The sequence below is a fragment of the Chiloscyllium punctatum genome, chromosome 36 (assembly GCF_047496795.1).
Source record: "Chiloscyllium punctatum isolate Juve2018m chromosome 36, sChiPun1.3, whole genome shotgun sequence".
Taxonomy (NCBI): domain Eukaryota; kingdom Metazoa; phylum Chordata; class Chondrichthyes; order Orectolobiformes; family Hemiscylliidae; genus Chiloscyllium; species Chiloscyllium punctatum.
The window spans coordinates 52,326,769-52,340,921 of record NC_092774.1 but is presented as its reverse complement, the minus strand read 5'-3'; the positions used below and the strand labels follow the sequence as shown (position 1 = coordinate 52,340,921).

The window sequence follows — 14,153 nt, the reverse complement described above, 5'->3', positions numbered from 1 at the left end:
ACATGCAATTATCCAGTTCAAAAGGCAAAAAAAGAGAAAATTCTGAGAGAAAGAGTAACAGGGAGAGATGAATTGCAGTTCCAAACCCTGGTTTAAGATCCTAGCAAATGGTACTGAAGAACTCAAAATAAAACTACTGTTTCAGCAGAGGATTGATTTCACCCATTCTAGCTAATTCTACCGTTTTGACTTGGGAACAGAAAAAGAAATCCAAGGCTTCACATGCTGGACTTTAAAGCTTTGTAAATAGTTCAGCAACTGATGCAATTGGATACATTAGCAGACTCTTCACCTGCATTCTGAACTTGGACTGTGTCGCCACGTAAAGAAATGTGTTTGTACAGCAACTTAAGTTCCGCAGCATATATGCAACATGAACACGTATACCGAATGGATCAATGGCGCGAAAGACACCAAAAATATACAGAACATAAACCAACCATAGAAGAGTGAAACTCCCTGAAATGGTGAACAACAAAATCACAGAATTTCTTCTGCTTTCCATTTCTGTGTCATCGAGATCGCCTCCCTTCTTCTGACACTTCAGTGCCTTACGGGCTCGACTGGCCACGAAAATGAATCTGACTGTAAGAGAGTTGAGTAACAGAATTAAAAAGAATGGTATCATTGGTGTTAAAATCTTTTCGAACGCCCTAAATCCAATCCATCTCGGGTCAGTATTGTAACTCAACTTATTCGAGCAGAACCATGGAATATTGTTGACATCATGGCAGGTTTAAATCTAAAGTGGATTGGAATGTTTTTCAGGTAGAACAGAATTACAGTTGTTGAGATAACCGCAGCTGCAGTTTTCTTGGTGCAATAGTTAGTCTTCAGTCTTGAACAACAAATGAACACAAATCGATCAAAAGTGAAAGCAGTGGTGAACCAAACAGAATAGTCTAATGCTGCTCTAAGCAGGACATAGATACCCGTGCACACAGGTGTGATGTTCAGAAAATTTACTGGGAAATAGTGATAATTGACACGGAGGAATATGACTTCAGTAACAATGATCAGCAGATCAGATGTTGCCATAGCCGTCAGATAGTATATGGTGCAGGTGGAAAGTCCACACTTCCTCTGGTACAGAATCACAACTGTCATGATATTCACTGTAAGATAAACAATAGAAAAAAAGATTAGGACGTTTTAGACCATTTGTTTGGATTTTGGCACTGGACCTGTGTCGGTGTGGATTGACTGACACATTTAAGCGTTTTTAACTGGTTTTATGCCACCAACACCAAGAATTAGCAGACACGTGACAGTCTTGGGCTCAGGTACAAGACTCTCATTTGCTTCCGAAAAATGTGTAAGGAAGTATTACTTGAAAAAGAATTTGGAAATAGACGATGCAAATAAGATCACGGCTTCTTCTTATTTCTGCAAAATTATCATTTGGGAAGAGTAGTCCTTTGAAGTTGAACAGAACATAGAAAAATACAGCGCAGTACAGGCCCTTCGGCCCTCGATGGTGCGCCAACCGAAGCCTACCTAACCCTCAGTAGCCCAATAACCTCCATATGCTTGTCCAATGCCAGCTTAAATGACCATAAAGAGGGAGAGTCCACCACTGCTACTGGCAGGGCATTCCATTAACTCACAACCCGCTAAGCAAAAAATCTACCCCTAACATCTGTCCTAGACCTACCACCCCTTAATTTAAAGCTGTGTCCCCTAGTAACAGCTGACTTCATTAGCGGAAAAAGGTTCTCACTGTCAACCCTATCTAAACCCCTAATCATCTTGTACACCTCTAACAAATCTTCCCTAAACCTTCTTTTTTCCAATGAGAAAAGCCCCAAGTGCCTCAGCCTTTCCTCATACGATCTTCCTACCATGCCAGGCAACATCCTGGTAAACCTCCTCTGCACTCGTTCCAATGCCTCCACATCCTTCCTATAGTATGGCGACCAAAACTGCACACAATACTCCAGATGAGGCCGCACCATAGTCTTATGCAACTGCAACATGACCTCAGGACTCCGGAACTCAATTTCTCTACCAATAAAGCCCAGTACACCATATGCCTTCTTCACAGCACTATTTACCTGGGTGGCAACTTCCAAAGATCTGTGTACATGGACACCAAGATCCCTCTGCTCATCCACACTACCAAGTAGTCTGCCATTAGCCCAGTAATCCATCTTCTTGTTACGCCTACCAAAGTGAATGACTTCACACTTAGCGACATTGAATTCCATTTGCCACCTTTCTGCCCAGCTCTGCAACTTATCTATATCCCGCTGTAACCTGCCACATCCTTCTTCGTTGTCCACAACTCCACCGACTTTCGTGTTATCCGCAAACTTGCTCACCCACCCTTCAAGCCCCTCCTCCAGGTCATTTATAAAAATGACAAACAGCAATGGTCCCAAAACAGATTCTTGTGGAATACCGCTAGTAACTGCACTCCAAGATGAAACTATACCATCAACTACTATTCTCTGTCTCCTTTCAGCCAGCCAATTCCTAATCCAAACCTCTAATGCACTCTCAATGCCATACCTCCGTAGTTTTTGCATTAGCCTGCCATGGGGTACCTTAGCGAACGCCTTGCTAAAATCCATATACATCACATCTACTGCTTTACCCTCGTCCACTTCCTTGGTCACCTTCTCAAAGAATTCAATAAGATTTGTGAGGCACGACCTTCCCTTCACAAAACCATGCTGACTATCCTTGATCACATTATTCCTATCCAGATGTTCATAAATCCTATCCCTTATAATTCTCTCTAAGACTTTGCCCACAACAGAAGTGAGACTCACTGGCCTATATTTACTCGGGCTATCCCTGCTCCCCTTCTTGAACAAGGGGACCACATTCGCTATCCTCCAGTCTTCTGGCACTATTCCTGTAGACAACGACGACATAAAAATCAAGTCCAATGGCTCCGCTATCTCCTCCCTAGCTTCCCAGAGGATCCTAGGATAAATGCCATCAGGCCCAGGGGACTTATCTATTTTCATCCTTTCCAGTATTCCCCGGACCTCTTCCCTACGTACCTCAAGGCCATCTATTCTAATCACTTGTGACTCAATATTCACATCAGCAACAATGTCCTGTTCCTGAGTGAATACTGACGAAAAGTGTTGATTTAGTGTCTCACCAATCTCCTCCATCTCCACGCACAACTTCCCACTACTATCCATGACTGGACAGATACCTACCCTAGTCATCCTTTTATTCCTGACATACCTATAGAAAGCCTTTGGGTTTTCCCTAATCCTAACAACTAAGGACTTTTCAGGTCCCCTTCTCGCTGCTCTTAGCTCTCTCTTTAGATCCTTCCTGGCTACCTTATAACTCTCAATCGGCCCAACTGAACCTTCACGCCTCATATTTACATAGGCCGCCCTCTTCCCTTTCACAAGGGATTCCAATTCCTTATTAAACCACGGCTCCCTCACAATACTCTTTACTCCCTGCCTGACTGGTACATACTTATCAAGGACACCCATTAGCTGTTCCTTGAACAATCTCCACATATCATTTGTGTTCTTCCCTTGAAGCCTATTTTTCCAATCCACGCATCGTAAGTCATGCCTCACCGCATCATAATTTCCCTGCCCCAAGCTATAACTGTTGCCCTGCAGTGCACACTTATCCCTCTCCATCACTCGAGTAAAAGTCACCAAGTTGTGGTCACTGCCCCCGAAGTGCGCATCTACCTCCAAGTCTAACACCTGGCCTGGTTCATTACCTAGAACCAAATCCACTATAGCCTCACGTCTTGTTGGCCTGTCTACATATTGTGTCAGGACACCCTCCTGCACACATTGGACAAACACCGACCCATCTAACGAACTGGAGCTAGAGCTTTCCAAGTCAATATCTGAGAAGTTAAAGTCCCCCATAACAACCACCCTGCTATTTTCACTCTTCTCCTGAATCATCCTCGCAATACTTTCCTCTACTTCTCTCGGACTATTAGGAGGCCTGTAGAAAACTCCTGACAGGGTGACCTCACCTTTCCTATTTCTAACCTCTGCCCAAACGACCTCAGATGGCAAGTCTTCCTCCATCGTCCTTTCCACCGCTGTAATACTATCCTTGACAAGCAATGCCACACCTCCCCCTCTTTTACCCCCATCTCTGACCCTACTAAAACATTTAAACCCTGGAACCTGTAACAGCCATTCCTGTCCCTGTTCAACCCACGTCTCTGTAATGGCCACAACATCGAAGTCCCAGGTACCAACCCATGCTGCAAGCTCCCCTACCTTATTTCTTATACCTCTGGCATTGAAGTATACACACTTCACGCCACCTTCCTGTTTACAGGCACCCTCCTTCGATATCGATGCCATGTTCCTAACCTCCCTACACTCAAGATCCTGTACCCTAAAGCTACAGTCCAGGTTCCCATGCCCCTGCAGAGTTAGTTTAAACCCTCCCAAAGAGCACTGGCAAATCTCCCCCCAAGAATACTGGTGCCCCTCAGGTTCAGGTGTAGACCATCCTGTTTATAGAGGTCCCACCTTCCCCAGAAAGAACCCCAGTTGTCCAGAAACCGGAATTCCTCCCTCCTGCACCATCCCTGTAGCCACGCATTTAACTCTTCTCTCTCCCTATTCCTCGACTCTCTATCACGTGGCACGGGTAACACACCAGAGACAATAACTCTGTTCGTTCTAGCTCTGAGCTTCCAACCTAGCTCCCTGAAAGCCTGTCTAACATCCTCACCCCTCTTCCTACCTATGTCGTTGGTGCCAACGTGGACCATGATCTGGGGCTGCTCCCCCTCCCCCTTAAGTACCCAGAAAACACGATCAGAGACATCACGTACCCTTGCACCTGGGAGGCAACATACCAATTGTGAGTCTCTGTCACCCCCACAAAACCGCCTATCTGTGCCCCTCACTATTGAGTCCTCAATAACTATCGCTCTACCTTTTTCCACCCTTCCCTTCTGAGCAACGGGGACAGACTCCGTGCCAGAGGCCTGAACCTCGTTGCTTCCACCTGGTAAGTCATCCTCCCCACAAGTATCCAAAGCGGTCTACTTGTTCTTGAGGGGTATGACCGCAGGGGGTCCCTACACTGGCTGCTTCCTCCCACTCCCCTTCACTGTCACCCATCTGTCTATAACTTTCGGAGTAACTACTTCCCTAAAGCTCTGATCTATGACCACCTCTGCCTCCTGAATGATCCGCAGTTCATCCAACTCCAGCTCCAGTTCACTAACACGGTCTTGGAGGAGCTGGAGATGGGTGCACTTCTTGCAAGTGTAATCAGGAGGGACGCTAATGGCTTCCCTCACCTCATACATGTTGCAAGAGGAACATTGCACTGCCTTCGCTGCCATCCCTCTAAAAGGTAAACCTTAAAAACTAGATCTAAAGAAACAAACAAGCAAAATGCAGCGCTTACCACACGGGTCGTATTATTAGGTTAGAGGAGGAAGGCGGGTGGGAGGCTCTACCCCTGTAGTGCCTCGGGTTCCTCGCCTGCGCGCTTTTATAAGCAAAAAACCTTCCCAGGTAAGCTGGGGTGACACCAGCTTCCGGGTCCGCTAGGCGCTTAAAAAAACACTTTAAATTTTAGCCATTAAAAAAAAACAATAACTGGACTATACCGTGACTTTAAAAAAACACCATCAGACAGCCGTTCCCTGCTCCGCCGAGAGAATGAGGCCGAAGGCTTGGAGCTGCGCGCTTTTATAAAAAAAACCTTCCCAGGTAAGCTAGCGCGACACCAGCTTCCGGGTCCGCGAGGCGCTTAAAAAAACACTTTAAACTTTAGCCGTTAAAGAAAAACAATAACTGGACTATACAGCGACTTTAAGAAAACACCATCTGACAGCCGTTACCTGCTCCGCCGAGAGAGTGAGGAAGCATGTCTGCAAAACACTTGGCATGATCTATGTAAATGAGGGGAGAAAATCCAACGTTTTGAACAGACAGACAAATAATTTTTAAAAATAGAATTATAAGTTGTGTATTATCACTATTGGTAAATAATGTAGCATCTTTATTGTGGATGCGAGTAGGCAGAAGGTGTGTCAAAACAATGATGTCTACATTATAAAGGAGGTCGAAATTGAAAACATTCTGTAAATATCTCCACCTGTGATGCCGTTCAATTCTAAGTGTCGTCAGTGCGAAGCAATCATCAATAAATTCGCAAAATAATTTAAGGAATAATAGCCTAAGAACAGTCAGAATGCGGAATTATTACTGGGAATCGTTGATTAGAAAGATCATTTAATAGAAAATGACAGGTACATGTGGAGGACAAGAACTGGAGAAAATAGTAATAGATTTAAACAATCTGGAATGGAGAGTTCTCTGATAGAATGGGAAGAGGAAAATCATCCGGTTTGGCCAATCTTCAATACCTGTCTTATTTTATAATTAACGTGTGTGTAAAAGATCACATTTGTGAGAAATTCTTCCATAATTCAGAAGTGTAATACTTTTAAGTAATGTGCACTCATGACCAAGTAATTCAAAGGATTGTTTTTGGAAAATTTGGTAAGTCACAAAATGTGTGCCAATCAGTTTACTTAGAATCAGGGTCAGATGATGTTCCTGTTCGAATATGATTTTAAAACGAGGGGTGTTTCACAAAACATATGGTTCGTGGTGTCATGTGGCTCAGCACATATGAAATGCGTTTCGAGGATGTTAATTACTCCCCATAATTTATGGTCACTGTAATTCTGTCATCAGCTTCTGTGATGGCACTTACATAATTCCAGACTACGAGATGCACCAAGTATTATGTCCAATGATAAACTTTCCTGTTTTAATGTCTTATTCAGCAAAAGAGAAATTTACCTTGTAGCACAAATTTCCTGTTTGGTAGAAGCAGGAGACAAAAGATTAAATTTGCATCGAAAACACGTCAAATTCAGTGGTGCAGACGTATTATTGATTAGAAATCTGCATAGTTGTAAACAATCGATGGCACGTAATATTACCAAACACAATACAGCAGTGAACTACAAAGATTTATATTAATTTATTGATTAAAGGCACTTACCAGGAATAGCAAATATAGCGAGGAGCACATAGTAAATGATCTCTACCCATAGAGTTGTTTGAAGCATGTTCTAAATGAATCCAATCTAATTGATTGTGATAAAACAAGCGGAAGTGAATTCTAATAGATGGTTAACGGTCATTCATTATATATCCTTTAGAGTCTCCACGGAAATGCACGAAGTGATTTCCTTCATTTTGAACAAACAAATTACGTAAGCGTTTTTATTTGACTGAACCGCCAAGAATAAATTAGTCCCACCACACAAACAAAACTGTAAGTCTCAATGCAATAAGTAACTAACAGTATTTGGAATGGCATTCATAGGAATGGAAATGCACATTTTGACACCTGCCGTCATGTCTCATTCATGCTCTTCACTGTTCCAACAATTAAATGCAGGTCTTCTGTTCTCAGTAACTGCCCATTTTATATGCAGTAAATCCATATGATAATTCTTGTATTTATAAAAAAATCAACATTTTTTGAGCCATGTCTAGTCGATGCCCACTCATTTAAAAAATATCTCAGATAATTCTACTTTTCCATCTCCTCGTCATTCTTGTTTTATTTTGGTTATCCATTAGTTGTTTTGTGTTTGCATATGGTTTCACTGAATTCTCGGGTACATTATTTCAGAACATAATCACATGATTTTAATTCTTCACGTTCATTCTACCATTGATTTAAGACAATCACTGGGACACAATACATGTGAGCAGATGTCGACCATTCCCTTCATTGAGTTTGATCCGCTATTCAATGAGATTGCATCGAACCTGATCATTCTCAACTGCATTGTGAAGCGAGCACCGCCAGAACACGTGATTCCAGTACTGATGTGAACCGTGTTCTCAAAATAAGCAAAGAACCAATTACTTCAGCCCTCTGCAGAAAACAACTCAACATATTCACCACCATCGGACAGAGTGAATACCCACCTCTTTTTTGTTGCACAGATTAGAACATTTATTTTCAGATTATTGCATCGGACTCTCGGAAATCTCACGTGGGAAACAAATCCCTTTCTGCATATATTAAATCAAGTCCTTCGATGATCTTATATACTTCACTGAGAGGCATGGATAGAGTCGATAGCCAGACAATATTTCCCAGGGCTGAAATGATTAACACGAGGGGTCATAGTTTTAGCTGGTTGGAGGAAAATATAGAGGGGATGTCAGAGGCAGGTTCATTTCACAGAGAGTTGTGAGAGCATGGAATGCGTTGCCAGCAGCAGTTGTGGAAGCGAGGTCATTGGGGTCATTTTAGAGACTACTGGACATGCATATGGTCACAGAAATTTGAGGGTGTATACATGAGGATCAGTGGTCAGCACAACATCGTGGCTCAAGGGCCTGTTTTGTGCTGTACTGTTCTATGTTCTATGTTCTATTTCAACTCCTCTCAATCTGCCAATTACAAAGAATAAAGGCCAAACTCTCCTCAATGTTTGGATGCTTTCTATCTGCTATTCAGCGAGTGAACATTTTCTGGACTGCCTTCAAAGCCAATATATATTTCCTAATACAAAAGGCTCAACATTATTTACAGTATTCCTGATTTGACTTAATTGGAGTCTTCTACAGATTTAGTAAAGCTTATTTAATTTTATAGCCCATTTCCTTTAAAATATAGACCACCATTTAATTTGCCTTCCATGATATCTGCTGCAATCAAGGGTGAGGATTTTGTGTGTGTGTGTGTGATTAATGGGTGAAGACTCACAAATTCCTCTTTACTGCGGGTTTCTGTCGTTTTTCTCACTTTAATTAACATTTGCTTCCACTAGACTTCCTCCCAAAGTGACACTAACCATAATCTTCCATTTCTCCACATTAAATTCCGGTGGCAAGTTTATTTTTGGCTTAACCTGTCAATGTGCTTTTGAGCTGTCTTCATAATATTCTCACAACAAACTTTTTTTTATCGTGTCTTGCAAACATTTCACAAGAGTATAGCCACTTTCATAATCTAAGTTGTGTCTATTGGGTATAATTATGGCCCAGCACTCATAGTTTTACCACACCACTAATTACATGTTGCAATTCAGAAAAAGACCTCCGCATCCCAGCTGGCCAGTTTCATTTGCTCAGCCAGTCAGCAATCCATGCAAAAATAATCCATCCAACCATATGGGCTCACATCGTCTTCAGGAGAATAATGTCTTATTTCTTATTGAGCACAATCTAAAAATCGAAGTTTATTTCGTTTAGAGTCAGAGAGTCATGGAGTCATAGAGATGTCCAGAATGGAAACAGACCCTTCAGTCCAACCCGTCCATGCCAACCAGATATCGCAACCCAATCTAGCCTCACCTGCCAGCACCAGGCCCAAATCCCTTCAAACTTCAAAAGGATAACGAAGGAAGGCTGTGTGTCGAACCTGAGAAAATGGATGGGATTCTGAATGATTATATTACGTCGTTGTTCACTGAGGAGAGGAACATGATGAATATTGAGATTGCAGATAGAAGTTTGTTTAGTCTGGATCACGTTGACGTAAGTAGGGAAGATGTGTTGGGTAGGCTAGAGGTTATTAAGGTGGATAAATCGCCAGGACCGGATGGGATCTATCCCAGGTTGCCGAGGGAGGTGAGAGGAAATAGCTGGGGCCCTGACAGATACCTTTGTGGCATCCTAAAATACAGCTGAGGTGCTGGAGAATTAGAGTGTTGCTTATGTTTTCCCTGTGCAATAAGCGTAGAAGGGATATTTCAGGGAACTACAGACCAGTGAGCCTGACATCAATGGGAGAAAGCTGCTGGAGAAGTTACTGAGGGATAGGATGCATTTATATTTAGAAAGGAATGGGCTTATCCATAATAGGCAACGTGGTTTTGTGCGGGGGATATCGTGCCATACTAACTTAATAGAGTTGTTCGAGGAAGCGACCAAGTTGATAGATGAAGGAAGGGCTGTTGATGTCATATACATGGACTTTAGTAAGGCATTCGATAAGGTTCCCCATGGACTAATGGAGAAAGTGAGGTCACATGGTGTGCAGGGTGTTCTAGCTAGGTGGATAAATAACCTGTTGAGCAACAGGAGACAGACAGTAGTAGTTGAAGGGAGTTTCTCATAATAGAGAAAGGTGACCAGTGGTGTTGCACAGTGGTCAGTGTTGGGGCCAATGTTGTTTGTAATATACATAAATAATCTAGAAGTGGGCACTGTTAGTATGATCAGCACGTTTGCAGATGACATGTAGATTGGTAGAGTAGCAGAAAGCTTAAGGAACTGTCAGAGAATACAGGAGAATACAGATAGACTAGAGAATTCCTGCATTTGAGGCTTAATTTATTGCATAGGACGCAAAAAACAAAAAAGAATTGGGAATGAGTATTTTTTGAGAAATAATGAATGCATTCACTAGATTGCCAGAGGCTATTCGATTACACAATCTCACAGCTAAAAGGATTGAATACGAGTTACTCAAATCTTTCACTAGATACAGATTACCCATAGGGATACAAACTAATAAGGGTCAAACTTTATAAAAAAATTATTCAAGGATGTTATTGATGGCTTGGGATGAAAACAATACAAATTTGCTGCATACCATCTCGAAACACAAGGAACGTCAGAAAGGTGGCATCAGACATAAAATACCATACTCAGAACTGATATCAAGACTATCCACATGATTGGGAAAAATAAATACAGTTTGGATGTTTTGGCATCAGAGATGTGCCAAATGAATCGACCAAATTTCGTCCATTTGCATTAATTATTGGGCATGAAGTTGGAGGACAGTTAAAATTGATTCAGGAGAAATTGTCAAGTCGGAGTTATCAGATACCATGTTTGGACTACGTGTCAAATTTAAGGGACTGTTTAAATGGAGCGGGAAATTTGGCTAAAAAGCAGTCAAAAACTTGCAATTTTGCTATCGGACATGTAGGTGTTAGTGTTACTTTCAGTGATAGGTGAATCTTTATAAGCAAGATTTAGTGAAACGTATCAGTTCGAAACGAAATTTTGTGAGGTGAACTATTTCATAGGGACTTCAGGCAGAAAGAAATCTACCGGATTGTGTCACGTGGATATGCTCCAAAACTATTTTTACAGGCAAGGAATACAAACAGAGACTTATTGATTACAACCGATCATGAAGAACCAAGTTCAGATGATTCTGTATTAGACATACCTCAAATTAAATTGGACAATAAGGAAGTTGTCAAAAAAGTTCGATAAACGATTGAGTTATTTTCCGGCGTAAAATTGAAATGAACTGACAGAGTTATTGATATCACATGGGGAGATATGTGGAAATAAGCTGGGAAGTACAAACTTACTTGTGCATGACATAGATATATGAAATGGTGTTACGATTAAGCAAATCCCTTATAGGCATGATCCTCTAAAATTGGTAAAGGCTCAAATGTAGATAAAATGCAAGCTCCAAGACGACATAGTTGAAGCGAAATTCAGTGATTAGAGGTCAACCATTGTAATGTTTCCAAAACCAGATGGTACCAACGGTTTTGCGTGGACTATCGCAAAGTCAGTGCAGTTGTGAAGACTGATGCAATTCCAATTCCACGTTTGGAAGACTGTATTGAAAATATGGGACAAATATCTTTTTGTTTCGAAGTTGGACTTGCCAGAGGGTAGTGGCAGGTGATTTTGTCTGAAAGAGCAAAGTCAATTTCGGCTTTTGTAACGCCAAATGACTGCACAAAATTAAAGTTATGCCATTTAGTATGAAAAACCAACCAGCGACATTTTAAAGATTAACCAATAACGTCATTTCCAGATTACCTTATATAATGGTGACCTGATGATTTTTAGTCACACATCGAAGGAACATTTGCAATATCTATGAGAATTGTTTGCTTCACATCGTGAGGCAGATTTGGTGATAAAGCTTGCTAAAAGTGAATTTGCTAAAGCCCAAGTCCCCTCATGGGCCACGTTATTTGACATGGACAAATGGCTCTAAGGAATGCAAAAACAAAGTGAAATGTGTGGATTCCATACCATTGACAAGAGCAGAATCACGTTTCCTGGGATTGAATGGATTTTATCAGAAATTCATACCAAAATTTAGCAGTAGAAACAGAACATAGGACATTACTGCGCCTTGAGCAGCCCTCTTTCCATAGCTTTTCCAAATAATCGCTATGAAATATGCATTCAACTCACTTTTGAAATCTTCAATAGAACCCATTCTCCCAGTCAACACATTCCAAATCCTAAAGTCTGAGCAAGGACGTTTCTCCTCATCTCACTTCCAGCTCTCTCTTGAAATTGTAACCACTCCGCCCACCTCCCATTACCCCGCCCACCCCCCCACCCCGCCAGTAACGTCCACACCAACTGGTGGAACAGGGAGAAATTGAGCACTGCAGATGATGGATATCAGAGTCGGAGAGTGAGGTGCTGGAAAAGTATTACCTATTAGCCAGCATCCGAGGAGCAGGAGAAGCGACATTTTGGTTATACCCCCTTCCTCATTCATCCCTGATGAAGGGCTTATGCCTGAAATGTCGAATCTTCTGCTCCTCAGATGCCTCCTGAGTGGCTGTTCTTTTCCAGCACCACTTAACGACTGGTGGAAAAGGACGTCCTTTTCTGTTCTGTCATACAGTCGCAGAGTCATAGAGGTGTACTGCATGGAACCAGACCCTTCAGTCCAACCCGTCCATGCTGACCAGATAACCCAACCCAATCTAGTCCCATCTGCCAGCATCCGGCCCATATCCCTCCAAACACTTCCTATTCATGTAACTATTCAGATGCATGTTAAGTGTTGCAATTGTACTTGGCTCCACCACTTTTTCTGACAGCTCATTCTATACACAGACTACCTTTTGTGTGAATATGTTGCCGCTTAAGACTCTGTTACATCTTTTCCCTCTCACCCTAAACCTATGCCCTCTAGTTCTGGACACACCCACCCCAGGGAAAAGATTTTGTCTATTTATTTATCCATACCCCCTCGTGATGTTATAACTCTCTATAAGGTCACCCCTCAGCCTCCGATGCTCCTTGGAAAACAGCCCTATCCTATTCAACCTCTCCCTAAAGTCAAAATTGTTGATAATTTCGAACACCTGAGTAAGCTCACCTGATAAACTGCGAAAACATCTGGTGGCAGAATGTAGGTGAGTAACATCAGACCAAACTTCAAAGACTTTAGAGATTAAAGAATGGAATAAAAAAGCCTTTATTTTGTTACGTACATTCCAATGAGTGCAATGAAAAGTCTGTAATGTCGCCTCTTAGCACTATATTAAGTGCAGAGTACCTAGTCACAGATAAATTAAATGTTGTTACAATGTATAAACAAAAATAGCTTAGCATTGGAACTCCAGAATAATAATAAAAATGGCTATAGAGTGCTTTCGTTCTAGTCTCCATCCATCGTGAGTCCATACCTACTGGCCTCAGAACACTTCCATCATGGGCCAGCATCCATCCACAACTCACTGTGAAGCTGCTCCAGCTCTGGTCCATTCCACTGTCGCTCCGGGTCTTGGCCCAGGAACCAGCCCACACAATCTGCTGCTGTTCCATGGGGCTCGGCCCCGACATGCGCTGCTCCCACCCAGCCTGCAGGTCCCACACGTCTCTCAAGGCTTCATTCCCAGACAGGATAGAGTAGTCTAAATTTTGGGGTGGGGCAGAAGAACAAAAGTAACAAGGAGAAGAAAAAATGAACTGGCGAGCAGATGAGCTCAGACTGAAGCATCCGACTGTGCCGTGATCTTGGAAGGGAAGCCTGAAATGGAGGATTAGCTTGCTCGGGGTGGGATGGGGGAGATGGGGGATGGTGCCAGAGGGAAATGTAGCAGAATAATTAACCTCAATAACAGTCGCACAGTTGGCCTCCAGGGCAAGGGGTTTGATTGCTCCTTCTCCTCTTCTTCTTACTGTTCTCTTCTTTTCAACGTTTTATTCTTTACTTAACTATTTCTGAAGATCTTGGTCGTGAGGGTGGAGTATGTCCAGTATAGACTTATGTCAACGGTGGCAGAGGTGAGATTGGGTCTTTGTAGGGACCTGGAAGCATTGATGACAGCAGCATCGGTGAAATTGGTCCAAAGAGGTTTGATACTTGCGGTGGTCTGTTTGGAGGCAAGAGGTACAGAGAATGGCTACAATTATTCCGGTAGCAGCGAAGGGACTCGAGGCTGGCCAACTGTTTCATACTGG

At 42.4% G+C, this 14,153-nt stretch overlaps 1 pseudogene; it reads right to left on the bottom strand.

Annotated features, from left to right (window-relative positions):
• Window positions 1–232: 232 nt before the first annotated feature.
• LOC140460097 (uncharacterized) lies at window positions 233–13,532 on the bottom strand (annotated as a pseudogene).
• Between the last annotated feature and the right edge of the window lie 621 nt (window positions 13,533–14,153).